This window comes from Triturus cristatus, chromosome 8 (genome assembly GCF_964204655.1).
Source record: "Triturus cristatus chromosome 8, aTriCri1.1, whole genome shotgun sequence".
NCBI classification, from domain to species: Eukaryota; Metazoa; Chordata; class Amphibia; order Caudata; family Salamandridae; genus Triturus; species Triturus cristatus.
In genome coordinates this window covers 162,832,297-162,848,972 of record NC_140591.1, presented here as the reverse complement: position 1 = coordinate 162,848,972, position 16,676 = coordinate 162,832,297, and positions in this window count along the sequence as shown.

The window sequence follows — 16,676 nt, the reverse complement described above, 5'->3', positions numbered from 1 at the left end:
TGGACTGCAGTGTGATTCTCGTTTCACAATGGGGGATGTGGGATAGGGGTAGGGGGGGCTACATTGCTGTGCTTTCGTCTTACCTTGGTGTGTTGCGGCTCTGGCAGAGCTGTCGGCGTCCCCAAGACCCACGACGCTCTCTTGCTCGATTGTGGCCGCCACCAGCTCCTCCAGTTCGGTGAGGGCAGGTGCCCTGTTGGTTCCACCTCCGGTCTGGCTGGCCTCCTTCTGGATGTCGCCCATCTTCCTCTTGGTTACAATCCGGAGGTCATACCAGCGCTTTTTGAGGACCTCAATGTCCCTGTGGGTCACTCCCACAGCATTGACCTGCGCCTGGATGGCCAGCCATATGTTGCGCTTTTCGGCCTCAGGCACTTGCAGGGATTGCCTTCCAAACAGCTTCTGGTGCTGCTTCACCACCTCCTCCACCAGCACCTGGAGTTCCTTGGGGCTAAATTTCAGCTTCCTCCTCCTTTCCCCTCCGTCTTTCTGTGTTCTCTGGCTGGACATGCTGTTCGTTTACCCGCTCGCACATGCAACGGCTCCCTGCCTCTCCTCTGCACTCCAAGCTTCTCCAGGGTCGGCTAATTATGTACACCTGCCTGGGTGTGGCCACTTCGGCTAATTATGTACACCTGCCTGGGTGTGGGCACTTCCTGGTTGGGTGGGCTGTCGTTGCACTGGATTAGCTGTTTCGTCAAGTCATGTGATTTGATTTACCGAATCCGTACATACCGATTCGGTATTTTCCGATTCGGTAAATACCACCTCGGTATTTACCGATTCGGTAAATAACACCTCGGTATTTACCGAATCGGTAAATACCACCTCGGTATTTACCGATTCGGTGAATTCCGATTCGTGATTACCGAATGTTACCGAATCGGTAACTGTTACCGAATTTTTACCTACATATAACTTACCGATTCTAATTTACTGATTCGGTACGGCTCGGTATTTAAGAACCGGTAAAATTTATTTACCTACATGAGGCCCTCTGTGTGGTGTTATAACCAAAGCTAACCATAGCTTCACTAAAAAGTGGATATATATATATCCCTGTTGGTCTAATGGACTAATCTGACATGTAATACTGTCTGTGAGGCATTAAGTAGATTTCTGTCTTAAAAGGCCAAGTGGCATGTACAAATGTGGTTTTCTCCACTCCTCAAAGCTCAGGCTGTAATAAGTCCTCTGGCAGCTACCGCCCTACCTCTGATAGGACTGTCCCATATTTTTATATAGGGAGACTCCGCAATTGTGACGATACTACTAGTAAAATACCTTTTTGAATAGCCAACAATTGTAAATTTGTTGCTTGAACATGAAATTCCTTGAAACACTTGAAACAACAAGAGACAATAAGCATCTGGCAAAACAGGAAAAGTTTGCTTACTTAAACAGTGTGGCCAGGAAGATCAGCCACAGGCATAGGGTCTGAGGATTGTCTTAATTTACATTCAGTCTAACATGGACTTTTATACAGTTCATTGAATGCAATAAAATAGTACAGTTGATCCTTTTTTGGAAAGGAATGCAAACCTCTGTCTTTGGAGTAATAAATGAATGTATTGGATGAGGAATGCAGGTAGGCCTTGAGCTTGCTTGAGCATAATGCGACCAGAGGGTAGCATGTCCAGATGGCTGGTATGAGGAGTGCGTGATCACTTCATGTACTGTGTGTGCTGTGTCTTGATTGGCTGTGAGTTTCTAACTTCATTTGGCATCTGACTTTATGGTATTTTGGGAGCTACGTAACCCTGTGGCTATGTGAGCCATATTGGGGTCAATCTTCCATGACCATTGTGGTTTCGCTCTGCCTATTTGTGGTATTGATCTGGGATTTCCTGTTTGCTCACTTGTCTGCTGGCTATGTGCCACCCCACCTGTGACCTGCCAATCAGTGACCTCGGATCTGGGTCTCAGGACCTGCCTGACTATGTATTTCTGAATGGGGTTGACATGGAGTTCACAATGGGTGAATTCGTTTTTATACATGAATGTATCGTTCTTCATAGTGACTTCGACTTTTTCAATATTAACAAATTTACATAAAAGTGTAAGTTTACCTTTGTGAATCAGGCCCCAGGTACGTAGTCAGCATAAAATAGTGCAGCAAAGTGTTCTCAAGCCAAACCTCAACAAAAATACATCTATGTGAGAGCTATTTAGCAAAATCAGACATGTACAGGATGCAGATCTGGAATGTTGATGATGGAATATCGAGTGGCCAGAATATCATACGGTCACAATATCATGCCCAAAATAGCAAGAAACAAAATATCAACTTGCTTGCAGGTATAGATGCTCTTTACCTAACACCACACCCATGTATCTGTCTTCAAGGTGTGCAGATGTGGAGTTCAGAACAGTAAATCTATCCTTAAGAAGGTGCATTTGCCTCCAAAATATTTTGGTTTTTGATATTTTGGGAACAATATTTCATCCTCAATAATATGCACTACAATCTATTTGCAGATACATTATCACTGAACAGGACATGATTGCTTGACACCGTACCTGTAATGTTTACTAGGATAGTAATCTGAAAGTATTCTTTCAAAGTTAGTCTTCTTTTCTTACCCTAATCCTGTGTTTTTTGTCTCGTCTCCTGCCAGTCTGATCATTCTGTGCTCCCTGCAGGTGTGGCCAGAAGTCTACAATGTTCATTTGACATGAGATTGGTGTTGACATTGCTTGCCTGGCAGGAATACATAGCTTAGCGGTACAATTTGCTGTGTGTGCACTATTCAGTACATTCAAAATGTATTACCATTAAACCTTCACTTAATACACTGATTTATGGTTACATATAATGTTATCGTACACGAGCATTGCAATGTTACATTTTATTTATTTGTGTCCTATGTCTCATTGCTTCAGGGTGGTGGTTTGTCACTGAACAGTAAAATGTGGATCTAAAAATAGCTTTTGGTCCTGTCAGCTCTATTTAAAACTGGAACTTTCCATTCGTTTGATAGCTGTCAACTCTGATGGCAGTGAATCTAATGCCTTGCTAATTTGACTGATTTGATATTTCAATATGGAAGAAAATAGTTCCAGGATACACAAGGGTTGTGTAGCAACCCCTCCCTTATGTTGTGCCTTAGCGGACACTGAAATGATTTTAATCTCGTTGAGACAGGTCCACTGTGAAACCGATAAGACATATGGAAAACATTTCTAACTCTTTGCCATTTGGTACAAATTTATAAAAAGTGATGAACCACCATCATGTTGAATAAGAGTGGTGGGTGAAAAAAGGTATTGCTGGCATTGTGTGAAAATTTCTTCACTGTAACTAACAGACTCCTTCTTGGCCCTCATTATGAATGGCTACCTAATTTCAGTGAAAATGGTAATAGAACTAACAAGCCCCGTCAGAATTATGGGATGCACTGGAGCACACTACATCAGTTTGCTTTCACCCACAGATTCTGTGGGTGAAAGTACATGTCAAAAATCAGAAATCACTGGAAAAATAAGAAAAGAATTACCAATTTTCCCGACAATGGTGCCAATTCCGATCCGGTAAAAACCGGGTACGAACCGTCGGACGGAGCCTTTTCTCCGTCCGACTCGTACCCGGTGCGAAATCCATCCGAAAATGCAAGTACGATTCATACGGAAACACCATTTCCGTACGAATCGAACAAAACACCGACCGAACAGAAACTAAACACAATTCCGATCCTGAAAGGCGCCGACGTGACGTCGGTACGCATCCAGCCTACGTTTCACGAACCAGGAAGTACGATTCGAACCGACGTCATCCCGCACGGTAAATATTTACCGGCTGCCAAAAACTGCCGGGAAATCAGGACGACACACGCAAGGAGCAGCTGGACGCGACGAACAGACATGGACCCGAACCTACGTGCCATCCCTGCCCTCCTAGCAGTCCACCTGGCGTACAGGAACCGACGCAGACGCCGCAGAAGGTCAGCACAACAACCAGGGGCAAAGGGGGGGGCAGGGGCAGGACACACAACACCAACACATGGTACCAAATCACACATGGCCTGGACATACCTGACCATCAGGGCCTGGACACTGCCAGGGTGTGGGGGCGAGGCCAGCAACGCAAGCGTCCGCCACAACGGAAGTGGATGGTCACGCGAACCGGTACGTACCCTACCCAGGCCGCAAGAGCGTGGGTACGGAACGTACCACGCGTCCCCCTACGTCACTCCAACAATGGCGGTACGGCCCGTACCCACGTCAGAAAGGCCTTGGTACAGCTCGTACCAGCATTTCTGGGGTCATGTAGGGGTACGCGTGGTACGACCCGTAGCCACGCCCCCAAGGCCTATGTACGGTGCGGACCCCACGGCACCGCAACAATGGGGGGACGCACCGTACCCACCCACCAAAGGCATGGGTACGGCCCGTACCCAGGCACGCAGAGCGTGGGCAGGGGTATGTACGGACCGTACCCCCACCCGTGGAAGTACGGCCCGTACCCTCACCCGTGCATGTACGCCCCGAACCCCCACCCGTGTATGTACGCACCCAAGCACCACCCGTGTATATACGCCCCGAACCCCCACCCGTGTATGTACGCCACGAACCCCCACCCGTGTATGTACGCACCGAACCCCCACCCGTGTATGTACGCACCAAACCCCCAGCCGTATATGTACGCACCGAACCCCCACCCCACCCTGGTATGTACGCCCCGAACCCCCACCCGTGTATGTACGCCCCGAACCCCCACCCGTGTATATACGCCCCGAACCCCCACCCGTGTATGTACGCCCCGAACCCCCACCCGTGTATGTACGCACCGAACCCCCACCCGTGTATGTACGCACCGAACCCCCACCCCACCCTGGTATGTACGCCCCGAACCCCCACCCGTGTATGTACGCCCCGAACCCCCACCCGTGTCTGTACGCACCCAAGCGCCACCCGTGTATGTACGCACCAAACCCCCAGCCGTGTATGTACGCACCGAACCCCCACCCCACCCTGGTATGTACGCCCCGAACCCCCACCCGTGTATGTACGCCCCGAACCCCCACCCGTGTATGTACGCACCCAAGCGCCACCCGTGTATGTACGCACCGAAACCTCACCCGTGTATGTACGCACCCAAGCGCCACCCGTGTATGTACGCACCGAAACCTCACCCGTGTATGTACGCACCCAAGCGCCACCCGTGTATGTACGCACCGAACCCCCACCCGTGTATGTACGCACCGAACCCCCACCCCACCCTGGTATGTACGCCCCGAACCCCCACCCGTGTATGTACGCCCCGATCCCCCACCCGTGTATGTACGCACCCAAGCGCCACCCGTGTATGTACGCACCAAACCCCCACCCGTGTATGTACGCACCGAACCCCCACCCCACCCTGGTATGTATGCCCCGAACCCCCACCCGTGTATGTACGCCCCGAACCCCCACCCGTGTATGTACGCACCCAAGCGCCACCCGTGTATGTACGCACCAAACCCCCAGCCGTGTATGTACGCACCGAACCCCCACCCCACCCTGGTATGTACGCCCCGAACCCCCACCCGTGTATGTACGCCCCGAACCCCCACCCGTGTATGTACGCACCAAACCCCCACCCGTGTATGTACGCACCGAACCTGCTATAAGAATGGGGTGTGCCAAACACCCCCAGCAGTGCCCAGACACAGGAGGGGTGGGTGCAGGGTCCTCCCAGCAGTGCCCAGACACAGGAGGGGTGGGTGCAGGGTCCTCCCAGCAGTGCCCTGAGACAGGAGGGGTGTGTGCCTATCACTCCCAGCAGTGCCCAGACACAGGAGGGGTGGGTGCAGAGTCCTCCCAGCAGTGCCCAGACACAGGAGGGGTGGGTGCCTATCACTCCCAGCAGTGCCCTGAGACAGGAGGGGTGTGTGCCTATCACTCCCAGCAGTGCCCAGACACAGGAGGGGTGTGTACCTATCACTCCCAGCAGTGCCCAGACACAGGAGGGGTGTGTACCTATCACTCCCAGCAGTGCCCAGACATAGGACAATATACCCCATCAACAAGTTCAGTGACCTACAAGGGTGATACCCCAGATGCAGGCGGAGCCATCGCTGAGCCAGCATGGCTATATTGAACGGCAACCCTCACACATCCAGGAAATGTAGACACAGCACAGCACAGCATTTGGGAGACACCCTGCAGGGAAAATGGCCTGCTCCACAGAGGATGGAACACACCTTGGGACAATGTCACCATACAGTGAGAGCAAACATGACCAAATACCATTGGCAGAGACCTTTGTGATGGCACGCAGATGGCAGGGTACACCCCATGAGCAGCACACTCCAACATTTCACAGACCCCTAACACATTATCACCACCCCAACGCAGGGAGCACCAGCACCAACAGCAAGTCCAGGAAAGCATCAGTGTGCAAAACCAAAAGAAAAGGCTTTATTCAGCAGGAAAATATATCAGAGAAAATGTCCACTATGTACAAGGGCCATGGGCCAGCCCAGCAGCAATGTCCGGGGGGGGGGTACACATCGGGACGTGTGTCCCCTAGCTTGCCTGCACAGTTCACAAGTCCATTTCATCCACAGAAGAGGGGGCATCAGGGGGGAGGGTGGAAACAGGCACCGCAGGGACAGGAGGGGAAAGGGTAGGTGTTGTGGGTGCAGGGAGGGATGATTCTGCCACAGGGGGGGTGCCAGCGCCAAAGGTGGAGGACAGAATGGCGCTGCACACGTCGGCAAGTTCCCCCAGCGACTCCCCCGCACCCAATCCAACCACAGGCCCCAAGGAGGGGGGGGGGCAAAGGGATGGGTCGCAGCGCCACTGGGGGAGGGTGTGGACAGGGTGGGGGACTCAACTCCCCTGGCCGGGTCCCGCCTCCACCGCTTGCGGGGTGGTGTCATCCTGGGGCTGGGGGGCACACTCGCAGTGGATGATGCTGTCACTGACTGTTGGCCAGGAGAGCTAAGGGGAGTGGATTTGGAGGGAGTGGGTTGTGTGGAATGCGGACTCCCACTGTGGCTGCGTGTTCTACGTTTCCCCCCCGACCCAGTGGGTGTGCCTTCCTCACCCTGTGTGTGCGTGACAGGAGGTGTGCGCTTCGACTTCCCTGGTGGTGTGGTGCCTGTGTCTGTTGGGGTGCGTGCACGCTGACGTCTGGATGTGCGTGGGACAGGCACGGGAGTGGGAATTGTGGATGGGGCAGGGGTAGGGGGTGTTACGCAGCGCTGCAGGAGATCCAGTGCTGCAGTCAGTGTGGAGTCTATGGACCTCAGCAACTGCCGTTGGTCAGACTGCGCAGCCGACATGCCCTCCATGTATGCCTCCATCTGGGTCAGCACCTGGGTGTGGGCATGGAGGACATTTAGCATCGCAGTCTGACCAACCTGCAACTGCCTCAGGATGTCCACAGACTCCGCACTCACCGCAGCAGTGGTGACAGGGGCAGGGGGTGCGGTGCCTGGCAGGAAGGAGACATGTGGGGACCGAGCACGGAGGGAAGGGCCACGAGCATGTGGGAGGCCGGTGATGGAACCTGAGGTGGCGGGGGGATGTGGAGGGCTGCCATCAGCTGGGGGGGCAGACTCCGCCACCTCTGGGAGCTCAGCCTCGGACCCGTCTGCGTCATAGTCTGTGTTGGCAGTCAACAGGTCCTCTGCCTCACTCCCTTCGGCCTCCGTGCCACTCCATGTGCCAGACAGGACAGCACTGCTGGCACTGGTGCTCAATCTCTCCTCCCGGTCCGTGCTAGTGTCTCCTTCCGTGTCCCCCGGCGATGCTGTGGGCAAGGTGAAGAGACAGGAGAAAATCAGACACCTGTACACTTATGTCACATGAGTCAAATATACATAGGTCACATTGCATAGCCTGAAAAGCAACAGGAGTAACACCTACAAAACAATGTACACATGTAGGCCATGGAACACACAGTTTTTCGACCCACCATGCCACTGAGACACAATGGAGATCATGACACAACAGCAAATCACTGCACCTGAAATTTTAGAGAGGAGTCAGCCTCTGGGGACAAATGTGCACAGCACCTGCACCACACTGCGTCGTCAAAAAGGGATGAGCATGAATCATATCCATTTACTCTTGCCGCATGCTGCAAAGGCAATACATGAAACCAGGCCACACATGACAGGGTCACTGCACCTTGAGCGTATGTCCAGTCAAACATCACACACAGGCTAAACCCAGCAAGGAGGATGAAGCTTCTGACATGTAGGCCTTGTACGCACAAAACACCCACACCTGAGACAATCTCATTGAGACGGAGAAAGTATGTACACCTCTTACTCTGGGATGGAAACACATGGCCTCCACTAATTCATGACTGTACACACACAGCCCCTGGTGGCCATGTCCACACATCATTGACAGGCAAACATCATCAGATTGTCTCAACAACACACACAGGTAATGCCCACTGTGAGTATGAACAAGCAAAATGGGTCCCCCTGTACAGTGGACACATGTAGCAACCTGTAGGTCCTAACAGTTGAGCCCAGGGTACAATGCCACCCTACCCAACCCATGGCGAAGACACAGTGAATGGCCATATTGTTGGATGACGCACATGATACCTAGGAAGAGGTGCCCCAGGGGACAGTAGTGCCCACACTCCTCCATGGTCCAGGATGGACATGACTGCAAATTAAGCAACCGTCCCTGCACTTAGCAGGCCTCCCACTCAGGCACATCATGTCAGAGGGCACACAATTGGACATGCATGCTGGAAGGCTGTACATTTTGGAGACACACCCCTATGTCGTGATTCACAATCAGTGCCAAGTGACATGGACACCACAATGACTGAAATTGGCCATGGCACACGCAAGGTCCCCATACCTGTGGCACATCACCCCCACACATGATGCTGATAGCATAGGGCACCTGCATGAACTGCCTGCCTAAATAACCTTGTGCAAGAGTGGCAACAGACCAGGGAACACATTGCAAGGAGGGGAAGGGAGGGAGTGAGAACAGCACTGTGCTACTTTGTGGAGAAGTTGACGCACTGCACAATCAAACCCTGGCAGTGTATCCATGCAACTGCACACTTACATTGGCTGGGGACACACAACTGACACACATGTACCTACCCCCTTCCTGCTGCTGCCTCTCCTGTAGGCGCCTGTCCATATCGGGGAAGACCACCGCCAGCACACGCTTCTGGATGTGGGTCAGACGACGGCGCCCACGGTTCTTACGGCTCTCAGGTGAGTCCCCCAGCAGGAGCCGTGCAATCCTCCTCGTCCAGCACCGGATGTCCTGCCAGCGTTTCCTCACCTGAGACAGGCTCCGCCTCCGACCCTCTGTACCCCTCACGGCACTGACGGCTTCCCTCCAGATCTCCCCCTTGGCAATGGCGCCTACCTGTGAGGATGCAAAAGAGAGAATACATTAATCCACATGAGCAAAGACACAGAGACACACATATAGAACAATCCTCATTATGAACAGGCCATGGTATGCATGCAACTAATTGCACCTTTGTCATAGGGACATTATCCACTGTGGAAGGCCAAATGCACTACGTGCCAGTGAAAGCACACGGGTGGCATGAGGGGTACCACACACTCACTGACCAGGGATCACACTGTGCCTCACAGGCTACACCAGGATTATGTACAGCACCTCACAGCAGTCACCTGCCCCAGCACACTGATGCTACCTCAGCAGAGTACACAGACACACACAGGAACAGGACAATCACATGGCATTGCCAACTGCGGGTACACACCTCACTCTGCCCATGTGCCAGTAGACGGGGGTGTCACAGGTGTGGGGCTGGCTCAGCACGGCATGCACACAGCACTGCTCCCTGCTCACATCGGATGGCCAGGCCATATCCATCCCTCATGCTGCTTGTGTGCAACACTCCCCATATGCACTCACCCACATGACAGGGGACTAACACACACACCAATGTGCAGGGGACGAACACGGCCTTTGGACACTCACAGCACAGGTACACTGAACAAACACACATCCATGGGTACTGACACCTGTCACACTGGGGGGAACACAGGATCACATCAGGACTGTGGAAACAACATCCCCAGGAGGAGTATGCAGGCAGAATGTGGCATGCACCTTGCATTCATTGTCACAGTAGGCACTATGCAAGTGAGGAGTGCACACAGGAAACACAGCATGCTCTGCATGGGTGACATGAGGCCTTCCACACCCTGGGACCCACTCCAAACAACAGTGCATGTCTGTCACACATGGACACAATGCCAGAAGTCACTGTCACACAAAAGGGGCACAGTCTAAGCTAGTGGAGTCTGCACTCACCTGAACCCCTGGTCGACCATACAGGCTCTGGAACTGTGGGAGGATCACATCTATCAGGGCAAGGTTCTCCTCCTGGGTGAATGGCTGTGACCTCTCCACAGTCCTGGACATGGTGCCAGAGGAATCACTATCAGCAGCAGTGGTCATGGATGAATGGATGTGCAGGCAAGTGCTCTCTCATGGGACCAGGCTGCCTTATATATGCCTGGCTGGCCTGTTCATGTATAGGAGTACAGATTGATTGGTCAGTCACATTAGCATCCTACGTTTCATCCAATCCCTTCAAACCTACCCCAGTGTGTGGCTTTGCATGGTTTCAGTTTTGATAATGATGTCAAGTCAACATCCACATTGCAACAATGTAGATTCTTTCAAACTGACTTCTGCTGTGCACCTGGTGCTCAAATTCAAAAATTTAACTCAGTCTCCATGGCAACCATCAGGCATTTAGGCCCTTATACTTGTCCCTCATGTGTCCCCTATGTGTTTTCATACATTTACACACAGGTACGGTGCGTTCCACGCCCTAGGGCACCCCACAAGCAGTGATACCGACCGTACAAGCGCTTGTACGGTCCGGATCACAATATGGGCGCTGGCGTATGCGTACGCCACAGTAGTACGGACTGTACAAGCGCTTGTGCGGTCCGGATCACAATATGGGCGCTGGCGTATGCGTACGCCACAGTAGTACGGACTGTACAAGCGCTTGTGCGGTCCGGATCACAATATGGGCGCTGGCGTATGCGTACGCCACAGTAGTACGGACCGTACAAGCGCGTGTACAGTCCGTACTACTGTGGCGTACGCATACGCCAGCGCCCATATTGTGATCCGGAACGTACAAGCGCTTGTACGGTCCGTACTACTGTGGCGTACGCATACGCCAGCGCCCATATTGTGATCCGGACCGTACAAGCGCTTGTACGGTCCGTACTACTGTGGCGTACGCATACGCCAGCGGCAATATTGTGATCCGGACCGTACAAGCGCTTGTACGGTCCGTACTACTGTGGCGTACGCATACGCCAGCGGCAATATTGGCCCAGGGACCCTATACACGCACTCCGAGCGTATGTACGGTGCGTTTCACAACTGTCAGTGGTGACAGGCGGCACACAGACAGGAATGGAGCGGACAGGTATTGCCAAGGGTGGACACCAATGCATTGTCTGTGCAATACCACATGTGTGTGACACAGGTGTGTCAGGATGTGATGTGGCACTTTACCCCTGAGGTGTGGGCAAAGCACATGTACGATGAGCTGTGTACACATGTCGTGTGTGATGGTGCGCATTGTACCACACATCCCCTGCACTCCTTTGACATGTGTGCATGTCGTACACACTAGTGGAGCCATGAGTCACTTGCATGTCCCAGTCACGGACACCCGCACCTGTCCCCTGATGCCAGGTACACGGAATATTACACATGACACGTGTATGGCTGCGTTGCACGCTGCAACCATGTCATGTGTGTGGCATGTCTTTCCATGATTTTGCTCTAGGTGTGTGGTTCAATGCATCAGCAGTTGCTGCTGCCAACATGTGTCTGTGTGTCGATGGGCATGGCACACTGTTCCGCACACCAGCCCACATATGTGATTTGCCATGAGGTGTGTATGTATCCAACTACACGGAGTATCAACACAAGTACATATCCACATGCTCCCTATGTATGTTCTGTCTCGACATGTACTCCTCAAAGGCAATGTGTGTGGCCTGTCCTATTCCTATGACATGTGACCAGTGCATATCGCATCCAACTACCTGTCTGTACCATACGCATACTACTTCTGCACATGTGTGGATGTCTGTGAATCCTGTGATGCGTGTGCATGTTCACTTACACTGGCCCACAGCTAGTCTCATGCCATGTCATCGTGATCTTGCCCCCCTCCGTTAGTGGCTGTCCCTTGGTAGGAGTGTCACCTGACTGGCGTACGTGGCCAGGAAATGTGGCACAGACCTGACTCACAACGTGGCATATGTGTATTGGCTGTGTAACATGTGCTCAGTGCATTGACGATGTTGTTGTACAGTGCTCACTCTTAGGTGTTCCTTCCATTTCACTGCAGGGCTCCGCCTCTCCCTCGACGTATGCCAGACATTGCTGCCCTGCATGAACGGGACTGTATACGCCGCTACAGATTCAGCCAACGGTTGATTGATGAGTTGACTGGCCGGCTGGAAGCACAACTCCTCCCGCGCCACAGGTATCCCAGTGCACTGACACCCAAGTTGAAGGTGATGGCATCCCTACATTTCCTTGCCACGGGTACGTTCCAACATACCATTGCTGATGTCGGGGGCATGTCCCAGACGATGTTCAGCCGTGTTCTGCATGATTTCTTAGAGGCCATGTTGGTTCACCTGGATGAGTACATTAAATTCCCAATTCGTGAGCAGTTGACAGATGTCAAGCGTAAGTTCTATGCCCTGGGAGGGATGCCCCATGTCATTGGGTCCATAGATGGGACACATGTTGCGTTGGTACCACCACAGGCACAGGAGGTGGTGTATAGGAATCGCAAACATTATCACTCCATTAATGCCCTTGTGGTGTGTCTGTCCAACATGGTGATTTCACATGTCTGTGTTCGCTTTCCAGGATCAGCACACGATGCCTTCATCATGAGGCGTAGCAGGCTGCCTGAAATGATGCTGCAGCTGCGGAACGAGCGAGCATGTATTGTTGGTGGGTAGACTCTGGCAGTTCAGTGTTTGGCGTCATCTTCCAATCTCACTGCCTGTGCTGACACACTTCTGTCCATGATGTTTCCTTGTAGGGGACGCTGGCTATCCCAACATGCCATGGCTGATGACGCCTGTCCGCAACCCCAGCACGGCTGCCGAGCACCGCTACAACAACGCACATGGGCGGACCAGGAGAGTCATTGAGAGGACGTTTGGACTTCTGAAGAGCCGATTCCGGTGCCTCCACAAGACCAGCGGAGCACTCCCATATGCCCCGGTGAAGGTGTGCAAGATCATCATCGTCTGCTGCATGCTGCACAACATGGCAGTGGAGGAAGCTGTTCCACTCATACTGGATCAAGATGACCAGGACCATCCACCCGTGGAGGATGAAGGCCTTGGTGACGGGGCAAGTGATGTGGAGGAGGAGGAGGCTGTGGAGGACATGCGGAGTCGGCTCATACGCAACTTCTTTGCTTAGTGGTGAGTTCCAGTGTCTGAGTGTGCACGCATTGGGCCGTGTATGGCATGTGTTGCAATGTGTGTGTCCATCTGCATGTCTGCCAAGTGAGTCAGTGGTGTGTATTGAAGTGTCACTCAAGTGATGGCGCAATGGAAGGATGTTGTCTGAGGGTCATCATTGTCACCTGTCATGTTAACAACATGATACGTGTTGAGTACATGCTTGCGGATGTGCTCCTTTGTGCTGAATCCTTGTGTGTCTCTCTTCCACAGGTCCATGTGCATGCTGTCTGCTGGTGGCATTGTTGTGCTCCTGCTACTCCTCATGAACACAGCAACATGTGCAGATTCAGCGTCACATGCACGGGCAAGTGTTGAAATCTCCTTAGGGTAAGGGATGCCTCACGTCGTTTTGGGTGTGTGAATTGTTTGTAGTCTGTGTGCACTTCTCCGGTTCATGTGTGTTCCATTTGCATACATGGTGATCCTACATGGGGAACATGACATGGGGCAGGCTTCACCTGGAGCCATGGTCAGACTTGGTGACTGTCATGTGGCAGGGGATTGGGGATTGTGATGAGGCCATCATTGTGTGTAACACTGGCCTCGGAAACATACAGGTTGCACCGGGTTGACATGGTGTGTGATTGCCCCATCAGGGCCTCAATGGTGTATAGCGGCCTCTCCGTGGCAGCAGGGGGTGTTTAGCTGTTATCCGTCACTTGTGTGCCAGGTCAATGGGATACCAGCATCTGTGTTGCAATGGGGGGTGCCAGTGTTGCTCCCACATGTTCATCCACATGACCTGTGTATGTGTTGACAGAGTATCATTGTCATTCCAACACACATGACTAATAAATTTGTCCCTCTGTCTCCAAGGTGCCTCTTCCCTGTCAATGGTGGCCTGTTGCCACTGTGCGTGCGGCATGTCTGGCATAGTTTTCATAGGTGGTGCATATGTGTCTATGTGTAGAGTGACAAGATGCTAGGGGTTTGTCAGGGAGTGGGAACTGTATTATGCACAAGATGCACAGTTCCATCCACCTCAAGGCAAGAGAGACCATCCCCCAGGGCAACTACAACATCCGTGTCGAATCCTACCCTGCAGTCTACGGACATGTGCCTTACGACTCCCATGGTACTTGTCCATATCCGGAGTGCATCTGCACAGCTCTGCTACTGCGTCGGGCAACCAGGCCACATCAACGTCCAAACGGGATGGGGGGAATGTTTCACAGCCAGCTGCAGGATGACCTTCTCGATCCACGCCCACACTCATGATGCAGCCCACAACCCCAACACAACCATGTGGCACTGTGATCCTAAACTGCATTCTGGCATCTCCATGCATCCAACCTTGGCCTAGCCACCATTCTCAACATCCGCCTGACGCAAGCATGCTGCACATTGTAGGGACACATGTCTAGACATACCTGGGAGCGGCAAGCCAGGTCACTCCACATGATCCCTGACCTCTGCGCATGACTGTTGCTCCCCTGAATGTGTCTGTAGCCACAGTTGTGCGGGAACCACTCAGCTGGTTGGGCCCAGCACAGGTGAGTATGGTACTCCATGTCTGTATCAGATGAGACATTGGGACCCATGTGTGTCCTGGGCAAGACTGCGACCCCACGGTTTGGATGGTTGGAGTTAATTCTGAGATCAGGCATGCTTTGACTGTACGACACACACATGTATTGTAATAATGTAGAATCACGGCATCATCTTGTAAGTGTGATTAATTTATTTGTGGTGGGGTACGGGTTTGTGGGGATGACAAGAGGTGCACAGCGGGAGTGTAGAATCCAAAGTTCACTGGGGGAGTTGGTATCCTTGCCGTAGCAAAATGTCAGAGTCCATGCCACAGTCTTCGTCAACATAGGTCAGACAGTGACCAGCAAGTCCATGTGGCAGAGAATGTCATGTGCTGCTATTGGGCCAGAGGGCCAGGTGCCAGGCCAGGTGACCTGGGAGATGGTGATGTTCTGCTGACTCTCACAGTCTTTTTCGTGGACGACCCACCTTCCTGCGGGGACCCTCGGAAGCAGTCCGTGACGATGTCTGTGACGCTCCGTCGGATGAATCCTCCTCCTCCTGATCCCTCCCTGTGTCTGGTAATGGCCTTCGCCTGGTGCCACAGGGAGGGTTGCCCATGTTGTCGGCAATCCGACGGAGTACACCGGTCATTTGGGTTTGCACCGCCACGAGCTCAGCCTGTCTATCCTCCATCCTTCCTTGGTGTTGCAGTTGACAGGCATGTTGCTGGGACTGCAGGGTCTTCATCTCCTGGAGGGTCCCCTTGATGTCATTGAGGGTGGACGCAATCTGGTCCATGCCCCTGGTGTCACGCCGGTATGTATCCAGGATGTTGCTGACCTGGGACACTACCGGGTCCTGAGCTGCCTGGTCAGGTTCGCGCCTCCGCCGTCCTCCACTCCCGCCACCCCTGCCCACGTGCACCTGGCCTGCCGTTGTGGGTGCATCGGGTCTCCGGGACCCCTGAGGGATGGCATCTGCGTTGCCGCCTGCCTCCTCCTGGGTGCCCGGAGGACCGTGTCCCTCCTGGGCAGACTGGCTGGGTGGTCGTGTGCGGGCAGGGCTCCTGGACGTCTCCTGGGATGTGGCAGGAATGGGGGTGGTGGTTGGCACAGTTGTACCTGACGCAGGTGCTGCAGGTGGTTGGACACCAGAGGGGCCAGGTTGGTCTGGGTCATCCACGGAGTGGTGAGAGTCATCGCTGGCGGTGGGGTCCTCATCCCGCGGAGCCTGGTCCTGTGAGACTTCCCCCCCAGTGTTGGGGGGTGTTCATCGACGTTGACCTGTGTGTGAGAGAGACAATGTTAACAGTGTCACATGTGGCATCCATGTTGCATGCATTTCTGATTTGGCACTCTTCCTCTGGGTAGTTGGATCTGTCCTGCATTCCTCTCACAGTGCACTTGTGCATGGCTATGTCCCTTGGCCACAGCTGTCAGGGCTTTACGCATGTGTGAGACACAATCTTAGTTGATGCATCTATTTGGGTACACAGTCAGCAGTGTGGTGTGCGGGCGTAGCGAGCCATGCAGAGGCGCCTTACGTGTTGCACTGTACGTGGCCAAATGGTGTTTTGGCAAGGCAATTTGATGTTGCAGGTAGGGGACTGAAGCATTTGTGACAGGGTTCTTACCGACACAGTGGGTGGGTATACTGGGTGTGTGGTTAGGTCTGTGCCTGCAGCACGGATGGACTCGTGCACAGATTGACACATGG